General features: G+C 34.3%; 1 protein-coding gene across 3 annotated transcripts in view; it reads right to left on the bottom strand.

Annotated features, from left to right (window-relative positions):
* Positions 1 to 15625, bottom strand: part of ESCO1 (establishment of sister chromatid cohesion N-acetyltransferase 1) — a 52729-nt gene extending 37104 nt beyond the window's left edge. For all 3 annotated transcript variants that reach the window (XM_051970357.1, XM_051970358.1, XM_051970359.1), the window contains exons 1-3: positions 14086 to 15625; positions 2734 to 2780; positions 772 to 829 (exon numbers count right to left, since the gene is read on the bottom strand). The gene's annotated coding sequence lies outside the window, so the exon portion shown is untranslated. The remainder of the gene's footprint in view (positions 1 to 771; positions 830 to 2733; positions 2781 to 14085) is intronic.
* Positions 15626 to 21485: the final 5860 nt, after the last annotated feature.

Below are 21485 nucleotides of genomic sequence, written 5' to 3'. Positions count from 1 at the left end.
CTCAGAACTAAACTGAAACTAAGGTTGCCTCCAGAAAACCTCCCCAAGAAACCTGCTCCCCCAGAGAGAACAATCATATATTTTAGAAAAGAAGAGATCACTACAGCTAATATAACAAATATGTTGAAAATTTTCATGATAATGATTAAAGATAAAAGAAATATAAGCTAATTTTAAGATGTAACCAAAGCAGTGGATTACAGAAAAACAGTAAGGGCTTTTAAATTTTTCTCAAGTCTTAAAAGCTCTTAGGAAATACGCTATATGATTGTATGGCTATCTGACACTAAAATTCTCATTTAATATCTAAATGTACTAAAATTTTCAATAACATTTTTCTAGAATCACAGAATTTCATTATTAGAAGGGATCCCTAAGATCATTTAATACAACTCATCCCTAAAGCATGAGCAATCTAACCAAAATCTCTAATAAATGGTCATCCAATCTCTACTTAAAAGACATCTAGAGACTGAGAATGACAGAAATTTTTTGTCAAAACTAAAATTCCAAATGTGATTCCTTACAATTAATCTTATTTTACATATTATTTTTAGTAGTTTTAAATTATGTGTCAACTCTCTATAAAAGGACAATTAAAATTATTTGAATAATATTAATACAACTGAGTTAACAATTTATTCTATTTCTGTGGTGAGTTGGTTAAGTGAATTTTTTTCCCCTTTTAAAATTTCAATAAAGTAGTAATAATACATGACACCCTGACCATCAAGTAATTCATCCTGGAAAACAGAATTATTAAGTACTTACCTCACAATAACACTTGAGATCACTTTTTAAAAATTGGATAGCCAATTTTTTTATAATTCTATAAAAAAAGGGGGAGAATAGTACATTAATACACATCAATGAACTCTTTAAAAAAGCCATCATAAAAATATTTTATAAGAATTTTCATTAAAATGATTCACTAAACTATCTTAAAAAACTAAAGCTGACTTGCCCGTTGGCTTGACATTGTCTTCTATAATTGTGCTCAGAAAATACAAACACTTTTCAATCAGACCCAATGTCCCATTTTTTCATAGCATTCCGTTTTCCCCCAGGAGGATTCTTAACTTAGCATAGGGTAGGCTTTAAGGGTAGAATAATTATGGAAAATACATAAAAAGTTCACTTAAAATGTGCTTTGATAATTATATTACCAGTAATAATTTAATAGAAGATGCATTAACTTGTACATTGTTCTATATTAAATATTTCAGGTTAAATTAGCTCATTAAATGTCTTCAAAATTAGAATAGTTCCAGGCTAAAGAAAAATGGATAATTCTTTAATTATCCACCAAAACTGTTAGTTATATAAATTTCACCCTGTATTAAATTCTCTAATTTAATATTTGATCACATTCATTTCTTCTGTATAATGTTACATCTAAGGAAGTAAAGTTGTTGGTTAATTAGATCATGAATCCTTATATATAATCCCCATTGATAGCTTTCAAATACAATTCAGACCTGCAACAACTCATCTATGGCTACTGCCTCAATCAAAAAATTACACAGAAAGTGAATACTACAGTAAAGTCATGATTCTATAGAATCAAAGACAAAAAGAAAAAGTATTTTCTCCTAGGGTACCAAACAATTCAGGAAGTAGTGCTGAGATATCTCATTGTTTCTAAAATTTTATACTTGTTACTTTGATACTCTGTGGTCATTAGGTTTTTATATTACAGTGATCAAGTTACAAACTATAATTAGCATGGCAATAGTTAAACAAGCTGTAACTATCCAACTCTAGGGCCAAGTGTTTATCAAAGATTTTTGAATTATTTTGCTGCAAAGTTTCTAGAACTATCCTAAATTCTTCAGTGGTCATGACAGTACTTTTCTGGAACTAGATGCTTTTATACTTCCTGTCTTCATCGCTCATCTCTTGTGAAATGGATTCTCTACAGAGCTCCACTCCTCTCTATAGTCTGGCATTTGTGCTAGTACTATACACTGGCTAATATATTTATATATGACACAACTCCTTTCATTTTCCCTAATGATCTCTACCCAGAAAAGAAGAGAAGAACCTACCTTTCGATTTATGTTTTTTAGCTTCCTCTAAAAATGATTAGAATTGGGGCTGACAAATGCCTAGGGCTTAGATCTAATTTGAGGATGTATAGAGCCAATTATCTTATAAAATTGTTTAATTTCCTAACCACCTTATAAATCAATTGCTAACAACTAACCTCAAAACTATCAGCTTACAAAACTACATTTCTAGCCAAGGATCTGATTGGCAATATACAAGAGGTCTAATACTAATCCCTAAATTGTTTTACTAGAACATAAAAGAAAAATAATGTGAATTGTGTACAAAAAAAAATTTTTTAATTAAGCTATAGGTTTACCAACATCTAATTGATGTAACTCAGATATTGAGACTCTATACCTAGACAGAGACTGAAATCTTATTTTCAATATGTAGAATTCTATGAATTCTATATATGAATTGAAAGGAAAATAGGCTTCTTTTCTAAAAGGTAATGAAGTAAATGTTTCTTATAAATGTAGCTCAATACTGACTTATCCTGGAAAGAAAATAACTAAGTATAAAATTAATAAGAAAAACCATAATTAAATCTTTTAGTTCATCAGCTGCATAATAGTCTCTACTTTAACAATGTTGATTTTAGTATTACTGTAAAATAGCCAATATGTAGATTTCAAACAAGTAGCCTAAAACTTACTTATAAAACTTACATATAATACTCACATTTGAAAGGAAGCTCCACGAAGAAAGCCCAGCAAAATATGAAGTATCTAGTTTAAAACCATAAAATAAAATGTCAAAAATGTTTAGATCTTAATAAAATATATGATTTAAACTCTATAGTATACAATCAGCAAGAATACTGTTATTTTATTTCTTTGTGGCTTTTTCCAGACAAAAGAAATTAGTGAAACTTTAAAAAACAATTATTTTAAACTTTTGGAAACATTTATTTCTATTTTGAGCCTAAGAAAAAAGCAATGTTAATGGTTAATCCATTTTCAACACCAATTTACATGGCTCCAAATTAATGAAAGAAAATGGAAAATAGAAGCAATTACTAAACAAGGATACTTAACAAGAAAATGCCACTTCAACCACAAACATTGACGGTTATATCCAGTACAGCCTACAAAAGTTTAGATGGACAAAGATGTCTTAAATCTTCTCCTTTAGTCAACCTCACACACATAACCCCAGAATGCTAAGATGATTCCATGAACAATTAGGCTTTTAGATCTAATTCTGTACCCAAGAAATGACATAGAAAGAGCAGACCCCCTGGGATAGGCCAAAGAATAATTTGATCTCTCAGGTGGCCATAAATTTGAAAAGGTTTTTCAAGTATGTTCTGAATTATTTCTAAGACTCATTACAGCCTGTTAATTAATTATTTTAGGAAAATAAATAAGCTATTATATACTATTCAGTTTTTATTCAAAAAAACTCCTAAAACTATGTAATAGATTCAAGTAATATCTATATCTAGAGTATCAGATTTGCATGAATAAGCAACTTTTAGATGTTCTATTCTAGAAGTACTTCTCACAAGAAATGTATTGTTTTATTTATTGATTATTTCTTTACTTAAAACTTCTGATCCTAAAGCTAGATGATATGATTCTGTTTTCCTAGGAGTGAAGGTTGTGGAAAGAGAGGGGTTGACACCATCATTAGCATCCAACAGTAATTATGAGGAGCTGGCACTGGCAAATTCAAATTTTGGTGCAACCAGAGACCACCACAGTTGAGGCTTTACTGAGCCTCATTGAGACTGAGATTCTACATGGAGATTCTATAACTGGACAGAGGATGAAATCTTGTTATTTTCAAATTATATGACTGTGAATGCTATATATGGGTAGAAAGGAAAAGAGACTTCTTTTCTAAAAGGTAATAAAGTAAATGTATCAACTCAAAAATCACAGGAGTTGGAAGTGTTCTCAAAAGGGTACATATCTCTAACTCATATCTGAAAATCCAAAAATCAACTTTTACAGTAATTTCTAACAGTGAAAAGTGGTATTTCATCATCTCCTTAAAGACCTGACAAGGACAAAAGACAGCCTACTCTGGAAGATTGTTAAAAAGTGATTCTTTACATTAAAACTAAAGCTACCTGACACATTATAGGCATATAATAAATGCTTATTAATTTGACTTCCATCCTATTTTTCCTATTTCCTATTCATGAAGCAACACGTGACAACCTACTCTATGTGACATTTCAAATACTTCTCATGAAATCCTTGTCAACAAGATGGAAGAATGTAGACTGAATCAAAGTACAGTGAGGGGAAAGTATGCTAAAATGGATGACTCCATGTCACTCTATAGGAAGGTAGAGTGATATGTCATAGGACTTTGTCACCTTCTCTGACCTTTACAATATTTTAATAGTGATATGCATGAAGACACAGAAGACATCTTGATTAAAATTGCAAAGACAATGCTAAGAGAAGCAAGTGGATATTACTGCTGGCTATGATATATGCTGGGTGGAAAAAATCAAGATTTAAAATTATCTTTGCAAGCTAAAATGGTAGACAAAATTAAGAAAATTTAATAGGCTAAAAAAAAAACCCAAAACATAAGGCATTTTATTTCAATCCAGAAACTTTAGTGAAAAATAGGATGATGGAGACCTGGCTTAGCAACAACTTGTGTTGGAAAAAAGTTAGCTTAGGCTTGACTGCAAGCTCAGTATGGACCAACTATGCTGTGAATCTAAAAAATATTAAGATCATTTTAGCTATATTAAAATATTTTATGAAATCCTAACTGAATTTTAAACTATTTGTATTTTTAAATTAACAATCAGTTCAAGTGAAGATTGTTTGTGACAATAGAGTTTATAATTAAAACTCAGAGGATATGATTGCTAAATTTGTATGTTATATAGTTTAATATTTTTAAATACAAGCATGTCACTAAAGTATATACCCTTTTCTTTTTCATTTAAATAAAATGGAAGGACCAACTTCAACCACATGGAAATATTTTACCTGTTCTAGTTATTTATATGGAGAAAATAAAATTTGCAAATACTATCAAATGAAATATAAAATACATGACAAATCAAAAAAGACTTAAAAGACCATCTAGGTCAATACTGAAAACATCTTCTTTACAACATCCCCTTTGTACACTTCAAGATCTCCAGAGATGGGGAGTTTGTTTCCTAAAGCAAGACATTCTGGGGTTTTTTTGGACAGGTTTATTTATTCATCAACTTTTCCTTAAATTGCAGAAGATCTACATCCTGCAACTTCTATCCTTTAGTCTGAATTTTGTTCTCTGGGGTTAGATAGAATAAGCATGATACAACAAGAAATATTTAAGCTTACTATATTAGAGCCAAGCACTATGCTCTGCAATGGGAACACAAAGAAAATCAGAAACAGTCCCTACTTTCTGGAACCTCACAATTTCGAGGGGGAAACAGCTAACTATAAAAACACACCCAGTGTAAATGGAAGGTAATCTCAAAGGAAAGGCAATGAGTAAAGAGAGGGAAAGGAAGAAGAAAGATCTGCAGAAGGAGGAATTTGAGTAGAGTCTCTGAAGGAGGCCAGGAAACTACAAGTCTGAAGGTGAGAAAAAAGCCAATGCAAGTCTTAGCTTCCAGCACTTTCTCTGGCTGTTCCCCAAGACTGAAATACTGACCTTCCTCACTTTTAACAAGACCTCCCTGGCATTTTTTAAAGTCCAAACAAAAATCCCATTCTCTACCTTGCCCAATCCCTCAATTCAAATGCTTTCCCTTCGGTTAATTATTTTTTTGTTTCATCCATATAAGACTTGCTTTGTATAAACTTGTTTGTTTGTTTCTCCCATTAGACTGTAAGTAACTTGAGGGTAAGGACTCAAATTAAAAACTTGAGTCATTCCACTGTTGGAAGAGTGAAATGATCCAGACATTCTGGAGATTAATTTAGAACTATATCTAAATAGCTCTTAATCTCTGCAGACCATTGACCCAACAATACCACTACTAATCTGTATCCCAAAAAGATTCCCCCATTCCCTCCCACCCAAAAAAGGGGAAAGGGGGAAGGATCTATTTGATATTTTAACAACTTTTTTGTAGTGGCAAAAAGTGGACATTGAGGGAATGCCCATCAAGTAGAGAATGGCTGAGCAAGTTGTGGTCTATGACTGAATTATAATATTAATGTGCTATAAGAAATGATGCTTTCAGAAAAAGTTAGAAAGACATAATTATTACTCATGCCAAATAAAGTGAGCAAAAACAGAACACTGCACATAGTAATAACAATATTATATAATGATTAACTATGAAAGAAAGTCATTCTCATCAATACAATAAATCAAGCCAATTCCAAAGACCTCATGATGAAAAGTAATATTCACTTTCAGAGAAAGAAATGATAGAAATATAATGCAAAGTGAAGTATGCTACTTTCCATTTTATCTTTTTGTATATGGAGTGGTATTGATTTTGGTATGTGTTTTCTTTCACAACCTAATATGGAAGTATGTTTTGTATGACTGCAAATATATAGCTTATATAACTTATTTGCCATCTCAGAAAGAGGTAGGAAATGGAGTAAGAGAATCTGGGACTCAAAATAAAATATAAATAAAAAAGAATGCTAAAAACTATTTTTACATGTAATAGGGAAAAAATTAAAAACTATTAAAAAACAAAACAAAACATTAAAACTCAAAGAGTTATTCCCCAGTTGATATATGGTCCAACTACATAAATAAAAAAGTAGTTGGGAAGGAAGAAATCAAAAGTATTATGTAATCATATGGAAAAAATGCTCTAAATCAGCACTGATTAGAGAAATGCAAATTAAAACTTGGAAGAAACTATTTCATACTTGTCAGAATGGCTAAAATGATAGGAGAAAAATGATAAACGTTAAGATCATGTGGAAAAACTGGGACATTAATGTATAACTGGCAAAATTATAAAATAATTCAATCGATTTGGAGAATAATTGCTCAAAAAGTTTTACAATTGTGTATGTAGATAGATACAAACATACATATACTCTTTAACCTGCAAATAGGTAAGATAGATGTACTCTTTGACCTATAATATTACTATTACATCTGTTTCCCAAGTGATCAGGGAAAAAGGAATTCTAAAATATTTATAGCAGCTCTGTGACAACAAATGGAAAGTGAGAGGATACCCATTAATTGAGGAATGAATGAACAAGTTACAATACATAGGGATAATAGAATACTACTATACTTTGTAAAGAGATAATAAGTAATTTGATTTTAGGAAAACATGGAAGTACCTTCATGAAATGAAGAGTGAAATATGAAGAATCAAAAGAATGTTACATATACAGTAACAACAATGTTGTTTGAAGAATAAATGTAAATGATTTAGCTATTATGAGTTATCTGAATATTTAAATCAACTACAAAGGACCTATGAAGGAAGATGCTATCCACTTCCAGAAAAAGAAATAATATATGGAACTATCAATTATATAGTTTTGTTTATTTATGTGTGTGTAATGCTGTCCTTTTCCAGTGTGGGAATGAAAGGGAGGGAAACAACTTTGAACTCAAGTGTTACAAAAATAAAACAAAAATAAAGTAATGGGGAAGTAAAGAACATAAGGTTTGTTTGTTTGTTTTGAGTGGGGGGGGGTGGAGATGAATTCAAGGAAAGACAATGGACAATACCTTAGGAGTGATAGTATCAGATTCCTCTAAACAGATACACTAACTTACTATATTGTGTGTAATAAAACATTCTTATGCCCTGTCAAAAAATAAATAAAAAACAAAACAAAATATGATAAAACATAAAGGATTACAAACAAAACTAATCTTAAAGTAGTTATCAAAATAGTAAAAACAAAAAAAACCCACCACCACCAAATTCTCAGATCTCAGATTAAGAAGCTTTGGTATAGACACAAAAGAAAACAAGAAAAGAAGAACTTTAGAAGATGTGATCTAGTTGAAGATTTACCAAAGAGACTGGGAGAAGTGTTAAGAAAGAAGAAGACCAGGCCAGAACAATGGTACACACACACACACACACACACACACACACACACACACACACACACTAAACTAAAAATGACAGAATCCATGAGGAAAAGATAATTGATAGCATCAAAGACTGCAGAGGAATCAAGGAGGATGATTAAGAAAAAGCCAGTAGATTGACAACTCTAGTTAGAGAGTAGTTTTTAATAGAAACAATGATGCCAGAAGCCAGATTGCAAAGAATCCAGGGAAAAGGTAAGAAGTAGTGGGACTCAGATAAAACCACTTTCCCAGCCAGAATAGGAATGAGAAAGAAATGATAGCTAACATAAGTGACTGAATCAAATAAAGATTTTTTTTTTAATGATGAAGAGGAAATGGCCATGTTTGCAAGAGTAGGAGTCGTCAGCCCATAGATGGTAGTAATGGCAACCTAATAGAGAAAAGAGCATGAGTGCACATTTGTTTAATTGACAAGAAGAATGATCACCTTTTCATGCAATAGAGGGGTAAAGGAAGAGATAGGGAGGGAGTATATCAACTGTAAGAAAGGATGAGGGGTAAAAGAAAGAGAGAGTTCTTGACAAAAAGCCTCAATTTTTTTGAAGTAAGATGCTCAACTAAGGTGGATACTACGAAAGGACTTGAGGAATGAAAAGTTTTAGAATGGCTGCTATGGTGATGAGGTATTATATCATTTACAGAATGTGAAAGCATTAACAGTGAAGGCTTAGATGAGATTATGTAACATAAATCTGTATTTGTGATCTCCTCAGTTCCATATAGCACTAAAAGTCAGAGAATAGGAATAGTTCAAAGCTGGGGTTTAGAAAGGCATGACTGACAACAGAATAAGAGCAAGAGATATAAGTGTAGAGGACTAACATAGTGTTGAACTGATTCACTATGTTGTTAAGACAGGGAAAAGAGGAGTTTAGCCAATGCAGAGTAATGGTGAAATATTACCATGGTAAGATTTTTTGGTCATGGCCAAAGAAGGAATTTATTTTGACAATTCAAATTTGTTAGAGGATTTTTTTTTTCCTTATTGGAAAGAAAAGGAGAGAAAAATTGATTTTTGTTAATTTTAAAAACTAAATTAAAATTTTTGAAAATGAAACTAAAGAGCAGAAGAATTGACCATCATGTGAACACAAAGAACAGGGTTAAATAAAGCATGGAAAAATATGGAGTGATAAGAAATTACTAACAGATAAGGGAAATACAGAGTGCATAAAATACTCAAGTGGAACACTTGTGGGTGATGACAATTCACAGACAGATTCCACTTTGCTTTTCCCTGGGCACTTTTTCCCCAAGTAGAAACTCTCTTGGGGAGAGAGGGAAGAGGAAGGAGGAGTGACCATACCATTTTAAAATTTATAAAAGGGATGATAAGAAAATAAAGTACAATTCTAGATAATAATGCAGATTTCAAAGGTTTCAGAAAACGTTTAATTAGAATCGTATGGCCTAAAAGTCTTATAGGGAAGTCAGCACAAGATGTTGAAAAGCACACAAAATCAAATCCTAAGGACACAAAGAGAAGCAAATCAATTGAGCCCATCTCCTCTCATCTCAAAAGAAGCTTGACAGTTCTCATCTGCCTATCTTATTTTACATAAGGCCTTTCCTGATCACCTCAGTTGTCTGTGCTCTCACTCTCTTGAAAAATTGATCTATATTATTCTGAAATTAACTTTCTTCACTTAGTAGGTATAAATTTGAAAAACAACACTGATTCTTTAACATGAAATCTGAGTGTATCCCATATAGAGGCAAGGAGAGAAGTGTAGCCTAAAATGAGACAAAGGGTACACTTGCTCATAAAATTTTAAAGTCACACCAAGTCTCCACTTGAATGAATGGTGAATAATAAATAAGCTGTTAATATATGAATAAAGTCATTTAATATTAGGAAATCATTTGGAAATGGAAACAGAAAGAATGTTGTCTATTTTTTTTTGCAGTTCCAACCAACAGGAAATTTAAGCCTGAACTGCCTGCATAAAAATATTTTAAGTTTCTCACTCTGGTTCAAATAATATAACATTTGTTTAAAGCTTCACATTTTATATGTGCAACTAAAAAGCTCAAAATACAAATACTTATTTAATTTAAAAATTATATTTATTATCATTTATGACCATAAGCAAATCACCTGACCTCTCTAAGAATTTTCCCCCCTTCACTGTTAAGGCAGAGATATTATTACTATTTATTTACTGAACTACCTTAGAGTTTTAAGGCAAATTCTTTGTAAATCTATACTCTAGAGAAACATGTTATATTAAAAACCAACTAGATTTCAAATGTGAAGAAATGGGTATAGTTGTGATCTAGTGAAAGTCACATAATTTCTCCAAGACCCTAAGACTGTACTGGAATATGTGTTTATATGACAAGTTTATATTCAATAAAGAATGAGTATATTTTTTAAACAGAGTTTTAAGTTGAACTTGAGCTGAACTAACCACTACTTATATTCTGATTTCACTTACAATTAGTATGGCTTTCATACTAGACCTCAGTCTGGAAACCAGCATCAAAGAAATGTATTATGACTAAGAAATCTAGAAACTCAATATATTACACATACTTGTGAAAATCAGGCACACTTCATTAATGGTAAGAAAAGATAATATTTATAAGGCAATTTACTTGAGCTATTTGATTAAACTGATGTGTTACTTAAAATAACTTTATGAGGTAAGTACTGCAAGTTATCCCCATTTACATCATACTATTTCATTTGGTGGTTTCCAATGATTCAGTTCATAACATATTCAATGAACCTTCTCATCTTGTATGTTACTTCTGTTCATTTCCCTCAAGATATTCTATTTAGGGGTCAATTGACAAGGGATGGAAATGGGAGGGGGAGACCTTCGGGGCCCTCTAGATCCCAGCTTCTTAAATCTGTGGGTTGTAACTCTTCATACATCTTTATAACACTGTCTTCACTCTTTGCTAGTAGTATGCTGAAGTCTACTTATTTCCACTATGTACCTTTCCAGGGCCTTTGGGTGACCTATAACATTAATTTTTCAGATGTGGCCTTCCCTGACCTAAAGTGGAAAAAAATACTGACTTTAAGAGATAAATCTTAATATCAATGAGATGCTTGTGGTTATTAAAAGGCAATCAAGTCAATTCTCCCACTCAATTCTGGGTCCAGGTCACTGTCCATTTGCAGTAACTATCCATGACAGACATACTAATGGATCAGCTCCATGCTACCATTTTATACCAAAAAACTAGATTCAGAAAAAAAATATATAACTGAATCTACCAACTTAAGTCCTCATTAATAATGAACTCATCAAACTTCGGATCAAACAAGTCAGTGATAAGTGTAGAATACAAAGGGATGTAATAATGTATTTTCTGAAGTTTTCAAGACCCAGATATTTAATTACACTGTCATATGTTTGGAGTATATATACAATTCAAAGTCTAGGACCAATGTCCTTAGTAGGAAGGGAAGACAGAAGAACATCTTAGCACTTGTCAACTCCCAACTATTTGTTACCTTGATCTGGGTTACTATCAAGTCATTAGTACCTGTTCCTGAATTATAATATAAATTTCTTAGAAGGAACCTATTCTCATCATTTCCACATAATGACACAATGAAGGAATGAAGTCTGATATAAACTGACATGATAACTTTTCCTGTGGAAAAGGTCTTAAGCCATATTTATGACCTTGATAATATGCTAACTATCCTTCCCTTTTACAGTCTTTATAACCAGTGACATTGTCATTTTTTCTTAACCATATCAATTTAAGTTCATAGTATTACAAAGAAACCAGAAATAACAACCAGTTCTAGGAAAGTTAGACCACACAGCACTTACTAAAAAATGCCACAGACAATTCCCAAACAGAATGTTTCCAATATTTATCACTGAATTTTAAAGGTTTCTCTTTAAATTGTAACTTTGGAATTGCAACCTGGCTCCTTTATTTGAATTTGATATTCTACAAAAATTCATTCATTCAAAACATTACAAAGAGTATCACTATTTGGAATATATAAACTAAGAAACAGAATATTAGAATCCTAGACAGAATGGCTGAGCATTGGAATCTTAAGTATTCTTTGAGTAAGGAACTTTTTTTTTCCTAGGCCTCAGTTATACTTTGTAAAATGAGGTGAATGACTAATTGATTTCTAAGGACCACTCCAAATCTAAAGCCAGGCAATCAGTAATAGTGTTTGATATTATATATGTTTACGAAAGTACATAATAATTCCTTTTAGTTATACTACGCTTCAAAGTAGACATATCTATGTATTTCTGGTTCCCTTCAACTACTTAAATGAAAACATTTTTGCATGTTCAAAAGTAATTTTAATATATTATTTAAGATAAAAATCTAAAAATCTAATCTAAAACATGGAGAAACATAATTGCATAGAGAATTTCTCTATAATTAAATTTATTTAGATTTTTAGAATTTAACCTAGTGTTTTGTACACAGTATTTAATATTTGCTGACTGAATGACTGGTTGATCAGTATATATTCATATGTGGAAGAAAACTTTGAACCAGCGGAAATAGCTTTCCCAAAACTTCAAGTGTGAAACTGAATCCACATTATGCATTCAGTCTACCCTGCACAACATTACCTCTTTCCAAAATACCTCAGGAACTCAGGAATATCACTCAGGAAGTGATAATAAAGGGAAGTCTACAATGAGAGGGAAGGAAAAGAGATTGCTTTTTTCCAACACACTTGTTTTATAATACTGAAAAATATTACGGCTAAATTCCTAATTCTTAATCTGACACGTGTAAACATTTCCAATTCTATTCCGATTCCTAATTTCAAGGGGAAAGACGATATTGCACAAGGTCTAGGCACCTAAGTTAGAATAGTTAAGTGTATACTTGATTAAAAGGCCGAGTCTTAAAATGTAGGCGAGAGGCAGCTAGATGGCGCAGTGGATACAGCTCCGACCTCGGAGACAGGACAGGAGTTATTTGGCCTCAGACACTTGACACTTATTTGCCGTGGGACCCTGGGCAAGTCGCTTAACCCCGAATGCCTCACAAAAAAAAAAAAAAAAAAAAAAAAAAGCAGAAAGATAAACCATAATTCTAACTTCCCTACTCTTCTTCCCCTCCCCCCAATTTTAAAATACGGAAACAAACAAACAACAATAAAAAAAAAATACTTAGAACATCAGCTACCAGGCAAATACATCTTCAAGTGTTCTTTTCTCACTAGTTATTCAGGGAAATCGATTAGTCACACAAATAACATCAATGCTGCAATCAAATACTGCTAAAAGATGTTATTCAAGATACCCAATTCAGCCACAAAATAATGTATTCAGAATGCTTGAAAACTAGCTTCTCCATTCTAGCATTTTAACTTTACAAAGGAGAATTTGCAACCGCTAGTCAACGGCATGACTTTCATAATTACCATTCTTTAGAATTAAGGGAATGAAGGTTAGAATAGAAGGGTTCATCCCCCTTAAAGAGTAAATCTCCATTCATCGGGGCTCCCCCAAATTGACTGAGGATGAGGAGCTCTGCAATCCATTTTCCCACACCCACTTCCCTCCCGGATACCCTGTGACCTTGGTCCGGCTTTCCCGGGCTCATTAATCCCTCACCCCATCTGGGAAGCATCCTAACCCGCAGGGAAGCAGAGGCCTCCTCGGATCCCGAGGATACGGCCCCGATTCTTCGGGATTTTGGCTGGGCTAGGGTCCAAAACCGCGGGAAGGGAACGAGGGACAGAGGCGGATGAAGAGCCGGGGAAGGCGTCTTGGACCTCCGACCGGGATCCCAGAGACAAATCCGGATCGCTCCCATCCTGGCCCGCAGCGCAAGCCCTAGCCCGGGACTCCCTCATCCCCACGGCGGCGGTGGCAGGTGAAGCGGCCAGAAGGCTGCCTACCTCAGCGGCAGAGGCGGCCCCGCTCAACCACCACCCCCAGAGGCAGGCGCAAGGAGCCGGCATCCGCCCGGACGAGAGAGGAGCGACCGTGGGGACACGCGGAGGGGCAGCGCTGGGCGCTCGAACGGGGGCCCGAGGTGGGGTGTTCGGAAGGAAAGGAAGCGCACCTTCTTCATTCTCGGCCGAGCTTCCAACGGGAGCCGGCTAGTCACCTCACATCCGGGTACCGCGAGCAGCCCCGGGGGCGACGGCGGCGGCGGCAGCAGCTACTGCTTCTCCGGCTGCGGCTACTCTGAGGCGCGGAAACCCCAAACTTCCGGCGACTGAGACGACGGCGACGGCGACGGCGGGGGCACCGCCTCGCTCGCTAGTCAGATGGAAAGCTACCTGCAAGTTTCCTGGGTGCGCTTGCGCAGCGATTCGTCTTCGCCCCCTAGACCTTACTCAGCTGACTGCTTTTACCGGGGGCTAAAGATGGCCGCCACGCGAGGTGCGCGTCAAGCCGATTTTCGCCTAGGGCCGGACTTTTCGACCACCACCCCCCTCCCCAGCTACCTCCGCCCTCAATTTCGAGGGACCTGGCGACTGAGACTCCTCTTCGCGCAGGCGTAGCGTGGGGAATGTCTAGAGACCGCCCCCATTTGGAGGCATGTAGGAAGGAAATGAAAGTAAAGGGGCGGGGTGAGGCGGGACACAGCTGTGGGGCAACGTCCCCTGGCGGTTGAGGAGGGGAATTGTTCTGTTGTTTAGGCCAGATTGAAGCTCTTGGGCTGCTGCATAGCTTTTCATCCAAGATTGTCCCAGACCTTCCATTTTGTCCTATTTCCATTTTTTCCCTTGTATCTTTCTTTTATCTGCCCCTGTCTGATGTCTCTTACCCCTATTATGGATTTCAGGTTTCTAAAGTCCACTGTCACTACATTATTAATAATAACAACATTTACATAGTGTTTTTTAAGGTTTACAGAGAATTTGCCGCGTATTTCATTTGATCGTTGTAACTCTTTGAGATAGATGCTATTTAATACTCTCCAGTGAGAAATAGTGCAGCATAAAGGAGAGTATTGTGAAGTTCAAGAAGTTTAGCAACAAAAAGGAGGAGCGATATAAGGCGAGAACTTAAGATCCCATAGCTTGTAAAGATCTGAAACTGTATTTGAACTTAGTGTTCCTGCGGTTAAGCCCTGCTGTGTCCACTGCACCACTTAGCTGCCTCATTGGACTAGAGATGGAGAAAAGACATGCACACATACAAAAATCCACACATGTATATTTAAACTCGTCTCTACACAATCCTAGAGTTGTTAACATTAACAATGTTTTTAACCCAGATTTCCCACTTTGTTAAACCCTTTCTTTCCAAATCAGTGGATGTGACCAGCTTGACTCTGGTCTCAAGCTGAAATTTAAAATCCAGGATAGAATTTTCATTCTGTGTCTTTAATTACCAGCCCTGCTATCCCCATTTCTGAGACAGACATGACCTGGCATGAGGCATGGACCACACCCTTAGTATTTATGATGTTTCTCTAGACTGGCGTAATGGAAAATCTATTAATTTTGAAAGAAAGAAAGGAACTGATTTTCTCTCCTGGCTGTGGTCAAATCATTTAATTTCTCTGAGCCTCAATTTCTTCACATATAAAATGGAGAGAATACCATTGTTATGAGATAAAATAGAGATAATACATGGAAAGGGCTTTGCAAAAATTGTTTAAATGACAGCTATTACATATTAATGTTATGCTATTGATGTTATATTCTATTTGTATTATTTTGATAATATATTATTTGTATGCTTTTATCTTTATATTTTCTATATTTATCCTCATGATTTTATTTACTATTTACTATTTATCTTTATGTCTACTATATAGAAGTACAAATAAGATATAAAAATCTCAAAGATTATAAATGTCTTGACTTCTCTAAGTATTTAACAGCTTGAATATTTTTCCTTAAATTAAAAAAAAATCTAAATACTTTCACATGTCTCATTTTTCTCAAATAATCCTTAATAAATGAATAAAATTATATTTACCTATAGTCTTTCAGAAATACATTTTAAATCTCAGGAATAAGTTTATAATATATATATAGTTAATGAATTTTTAAGTTCAACTTTTGTAGTAAATTTTTATTTTATATTCATTATTTTCCCTACAGAACTCTGAAATCTATTTTATAATTTAAAAAGCTTTACAAAATCATTTAATTGTCAGATTGTTCATAATTTTTACCAACATTAGATATTATTGGTCAAGAAACAGTTATTAATAGAATAATTTAATAGGTCAAAAACAGAGTTCCTGCTCTCAAAGAGGTCATATTCCAATGAGGAGACAATATGAAAATAATTACAAATATACATACATTCATATGGTATAAATGAGAGGTGATTTAGAAAGGAGTTGGGGGAAAAGAACAGGAAAGGCCTGCAGAGGATGGGATTTTATCTCAGTCTTAAATATTACATGAAAAGCAGACTGAAAAGATGCTCTAAATCACTATTGTTCAGAGAAATGCAAATTAAGACAACTCTGAGGTACCATTATAAATAAAGTTCTGGTTAGCTTTCTGGAGGTCTGGGACCAGCCTTCATTTTAGCAGAGTAATCACCTCGAGAATAGGCAGATGATAAAGTCCAAAAGTCTTTATTGTCTCCTTGCCTGGGGTTCAGCTAGCTTTCTGGAGGTCTTCAGATGGGACTTGGTTTCAGTGGAGAAATGAAGGAGGATAGGCCAGCCACCACAAAGGTATTGGCTCTTTTATTCTCTATTCTAATTACATCCTCATAGGTGTGAATCTTGTAGAACTATAGTAAGTACTAAGTACATGAACTAAACTAGAGAACTATTAATCACCTTGCTAAACTAGATAACCATTGTCTTATCAATTCCACTAAGTTAACACGTTGTAAGAATCCTTGCCTAAGTATATTTTACAGAGTTCTGGCCCATTACAACTAAACATCTCTCAGACTGGCTAAGATGACAAGAAAAGACAATGACAAATGTTGGAGGGGATGTGGGAAAACTGGGACACTGATACATTCTTGTTGGAATTGTGAATAGATTAAGCCACTTTGGAGAGCAATTTGGAACAATGCTTAAAAAATTAACAAACTATGCATACCCTTTGATCCAGCACTATTTCTACTGGGTTTATACCCCAAAGAGATCTTAAACATCTTAAAGAGAGGGAAAGTGACCCACAAGTGCAAAAATGTTTGTGGCAGCCCTTTTTGTGATGGCAGGAAACTGGAAACTGAATGGATGCCCATCAGCTGGAGAATGGCTGATTATGGTATATGAATGTTATGGAATATTACTCTTCTGTAAGAAATGATCAGGAGGATAATTTCAGAGAGATCTGGAGAAACTTACATGAACTGATGCTAAGTGAAAAGAGCAAAATCAAGAGATCATTTTTATGGCAGTGGCAAGATTATATGATGATCAATTCTGATGATCAAAGAAAAACATGACACTTTTCAAAAATGAAGTGATTCAGGCCAGTTCCAATAGACTTGTGATGGAAAGAGCCATCTACACTCAGAAAATGGATTGTATAGACTGAATGTGGATCACAACATAGTATTTTCACCTTTTTTTGTTACTTGCTTTTTTTTTTCTTATTTTTTTTCTCTTTTGATCTGATTTATCTTGTGTAGCATAACAAATGTTTAGAAGAATCACACAAGTTTAATCTATATTGGATTACTTGCTGTCTAGGGAGAAGAAAGGTAGGGAGAGAGAAAAAAAAATTTGGAACACAAGGTTTTGCAAGGGTGAATGTTGAAAATATTTTGAAAATAAGCTATAAGATAAATAAATAACAGGTATTTGCTAATATGACAATTTAAAGTTGAGATTTAAATCTGATTATATGAAAAATCTCACTACCATTGAAGTTCTTGTCAATTTTCAATAACTTATTTAACATTGTTTTGAATTATACACATGAGAAATTCAAATTACCAATTCTGAAATCCTTGAGTCTTGTTTCCCCTACATGTTGTATGGACTTAGACAAATACAAGACCCTAATTCTTAGTTTTCTCATCTATAAAATACAAATGTACTTATGTTTATTTCTGTGAATGACTGTTAAGGAAAGATATTGGTAATATAGGTGGTTTCCAAAGAAGAGTAAGCAGGATTGTGAAATATTTTGAGTGCAAATCATTTGAGGATCAAGTGAAGATACAATGATGCTTAGCATAATTGAGAGGGAGGGGATATGATTATTTTCAAGTTCTGAAAGACTGTCATATGGAAGGAGAGATCAGCTTAATTGTGTTTGGCCACAGAAGGAAGAATAAGGAGTGGTGGGTAAAGCAAATTTAGGTGTAGCCCTGGGGAAAATAGCCTAACACCTAAATATGTCCAAATGGAATGGGCTACTTCAGGTAGTGAGCTCCCCCTTTTTGGATGTGGTCAGGCAGAGTCTAAGATGGTATCTGTCTGGTTTGTTTCAATCTAGATTTCATTTAGGTATAAATTGAACTGGAAGGCTGATCCATTAGCTCTCCCCTAAGCTCATCTAGTATGACTCAAGGAGACCAAAGTTCTGTTTTTGCCTTAGTCACTTATAGGCTCTGTGTTTCAGAAAGTTACTTATTCTCTCAACCTCAGTTGCCTCGTTTGTAAAATGAAGATAATAGCAGCTACTTCAAAAGGCTGTTGTGAGATTCAAGTATTTTTCAAATCTTAAAGCACATATAAATATTTCCTATTATTATTATGCAAAATTAGAAAAATCAGTAAAAATTTAAAAATAAACTGTTCCCAACTTTTGGTAAATGAAGGTTGCTTCCAGATATCATAAAATAAATCATTACTTCTAATTAAAATATATGGTTTCCATATTGTAGTCTTAGGGACATTTTAAAATTTCTTTGGCCAAAATTTCAGACACAGGATTTTGAAATACCTCACACTTTTGTTGCTCTGATATTTCTGTTTAGATAGATAACATAAAGACATAGCCAGGATCTTATCTATGTTTATCTTCTTACCAGATTACATTCAAGGTTTTATAAAATAATTGTCTGCCATTTCAAGAGAGGAATATAGGATAAAGTAGTCTACCTTAATATTTGGCTTTGGGGAACTTGAATTTATTTTGATTAAAGTAGAAAGATTAAAATTTGCTTTTCCTGTCCTGACTTTTAAAAATGTGGATCTATAATCATTCAGCTTATACCCTGATAATTTTGTTTCATGAGTTGTGTTGCTCGGACATCTATAACAAATTTATTGGAAGACATGGACAAGAACAATGTAAGATAGGCCAACATGAATGAGTTTCCATCTCTGCTTTTGGAGGGAATACTCTCATCAATAAGGTTTCAATCCATTTGAATTAAATCCACTTTTCATTATTCTGATTTAATGCAAAATTATCTTACTAAGTTGCATATTCTCCTTGATTAGTTTTTGCTTTGTGTTGACTAAGCAATAATAGAAACTTTCTAAACCTGCTGATTTTGTGTCCCAGCTTCTTTTTGTACATATTTATCTTTCACCCTATTTGCTTCTACTATACAATGGGATTATATTTAGTCCTGTTATTTTTACATTTCCTACTGATGATCAACAGAGCATATACTATATATAACCAAGGTTTTATATGTCTCTTAGTCCTAGGAGAGAATTGAAAGGAATATTGGAGATCATCTAGTCCAATTCTTAACATTTTGTTGGTAAGGGTCTAGTTATAATGTGGACATATTGGTTGCTGAAAAGATCAAAAAAAGGATATTTGTGTGATAAAATCAACCAGAAAGGAAATGCAGCCCATCAGATAAGACTTGGGGAGAAACAGAGATGCTTCTCAGCAGAGCACATAGAACAATCTCTCATGCTGAAGATAGAGGAGTGGCAGGGAACTGGAGCTCATTGCTATCCATTAGCTCATTTACAAATAACTATTTTCAGGGTTTTGAAGGAAACAGCTGAGAAATTATAAATCACAGAGCTATTTGTGAACTATGGGAAAATATTCAATTGTGCCACATCTGACAGAATTGTGGACTTTAGTTTTTTTTCCACTTGAATTGGAGATGGGTCACTACTGATGAGGAGGGCCTGATTAAAGCCAGAAGTAACCAGAGAAAAAGCAGGAGGAGACAGGAAGACACAGAAAATGACAAGGGAAGCCCCTTGCAGAAAGATAAAAAGAAAAAAAATACAAGAGCTGAGCCCAGCAAAAAAAAAAAAAAGGTTGTACAGTTGATACAGAACTATTTCTTTGGAGGAGTGTGCTATAGCCCCTCCAAACTGATAGGAAGAAGGCAGAATCTGTTATTTGAAGAACTGTCTAGCTTTATTGCTTTTTATTGACATTCATAGCCTGAGAGAGAAAATCTCAGTGGTTGCTTATATTGTCCTTCAAGTTCTCTGTAGGCTTAGAAGGGGAAACCTAAATAATATGTACAGAAAAGACCTGATTAGTGCAGCTATTTATATACTTAAGGGAACTGTGTTTTAGGAAAGAATGCAATATATTTGCTAAAAGAACTTACTTTTTCATTACCCTGCCATGAATGACAGCTTATTAAAAGAGCCTCCTTTAAGCCCCAACTAAAATTCCATTTTCTATAGAAAGCCTTTCCCAGCTCCTCTTAATTCTAATGCCTTCTGATATTTCTTATTTATCCTGCATATAGCTTGGTTGTATATAATTGTTTTTTTTATTATTTTCCCACAGTAGATTGTAACTTCCTTGAGGAAATGGTTAGTCTTTCCTTTGAATCTGCGGTACTTAGCTGTTTTATTAATATGCTTGATTCACTAATATGCTGAATTTTTCTTCCTTTTAACTTTTCCTCATAATTTCCTTTCTTTAGAATGTTTCCTTTTTTAGCTTGCTTAATGCCTGACTATGCTTTAATGATCTGCTCAAATGTTGCTCTTTCCACAGTCTTACTTTATATTCTTGCCTTCTCACCCTCTCCTCTCTTTTCCCTTCCCCCTTCTCCCCCTCCCCGCCCCCCTTATCTACTTACTTTAACAACCTGCTTCCTTTTTAACACCTTGGATACTTTTTTGCAGCTCTCTTCATTACCTATCTCCACATTCCCTACATTTGTCTACATCTTCATAGGGAACTGGTGAAATTTCATTAACTTAGGCTCCACTGATATGTGTGATTTGTGTAGTTTGTACACAATACATAGCTTTCTGGGTAAAAATTCTGAAAAAAAGGGAGATAACTTCATTCCTTAAAACAGAACCCCAAGTGTTTGCTTCTTTCAAAAATCAACTCTTCATGAAATCTTTCTCTGATTTCGTTTCTACCTCTTGCTTCCAGGGCCCAACAGTGACTGAATTTCATAAATGCTTGATTTAAGTTTGACATACTGTATAATATCACACAATACAGACTTGTTAGGAATTCTGTTTTCAATGACTAATCTCTATTTTTTCATACTTGTTTCAGTCATTTTTCACTTCTATCTAACTCTTTGTGACCCTACTTGGAGTTTTCTGGCTAATATTATGAATAGTTGACATTTTCTTGTCCAGCTTATTCTACAAATGAGGGAACTCAGGAAAAAAGG

Source organism: Antechinus flavipes, chromosome 1 (assembly GCF_016432865.1).
Source record: "Antechinus flavipes isolate AdamAnt ecotype Samford, QLD, Australia chromosome 1, AdamAnt_v2, whole genome shotgun sequence".
Taxonomy (NCBI): domain Eukaryota; kingdom Metazoa; phylum Chordata; class Mammalia; order Dasyuromorphia; family Dasyuridae; genus Antechinus; species Antechinus flavipes.
Note: the sequence above shows the minus strand (reverse complement) of the source record. Positions and strands in the feature narration are given on the sequence as shown.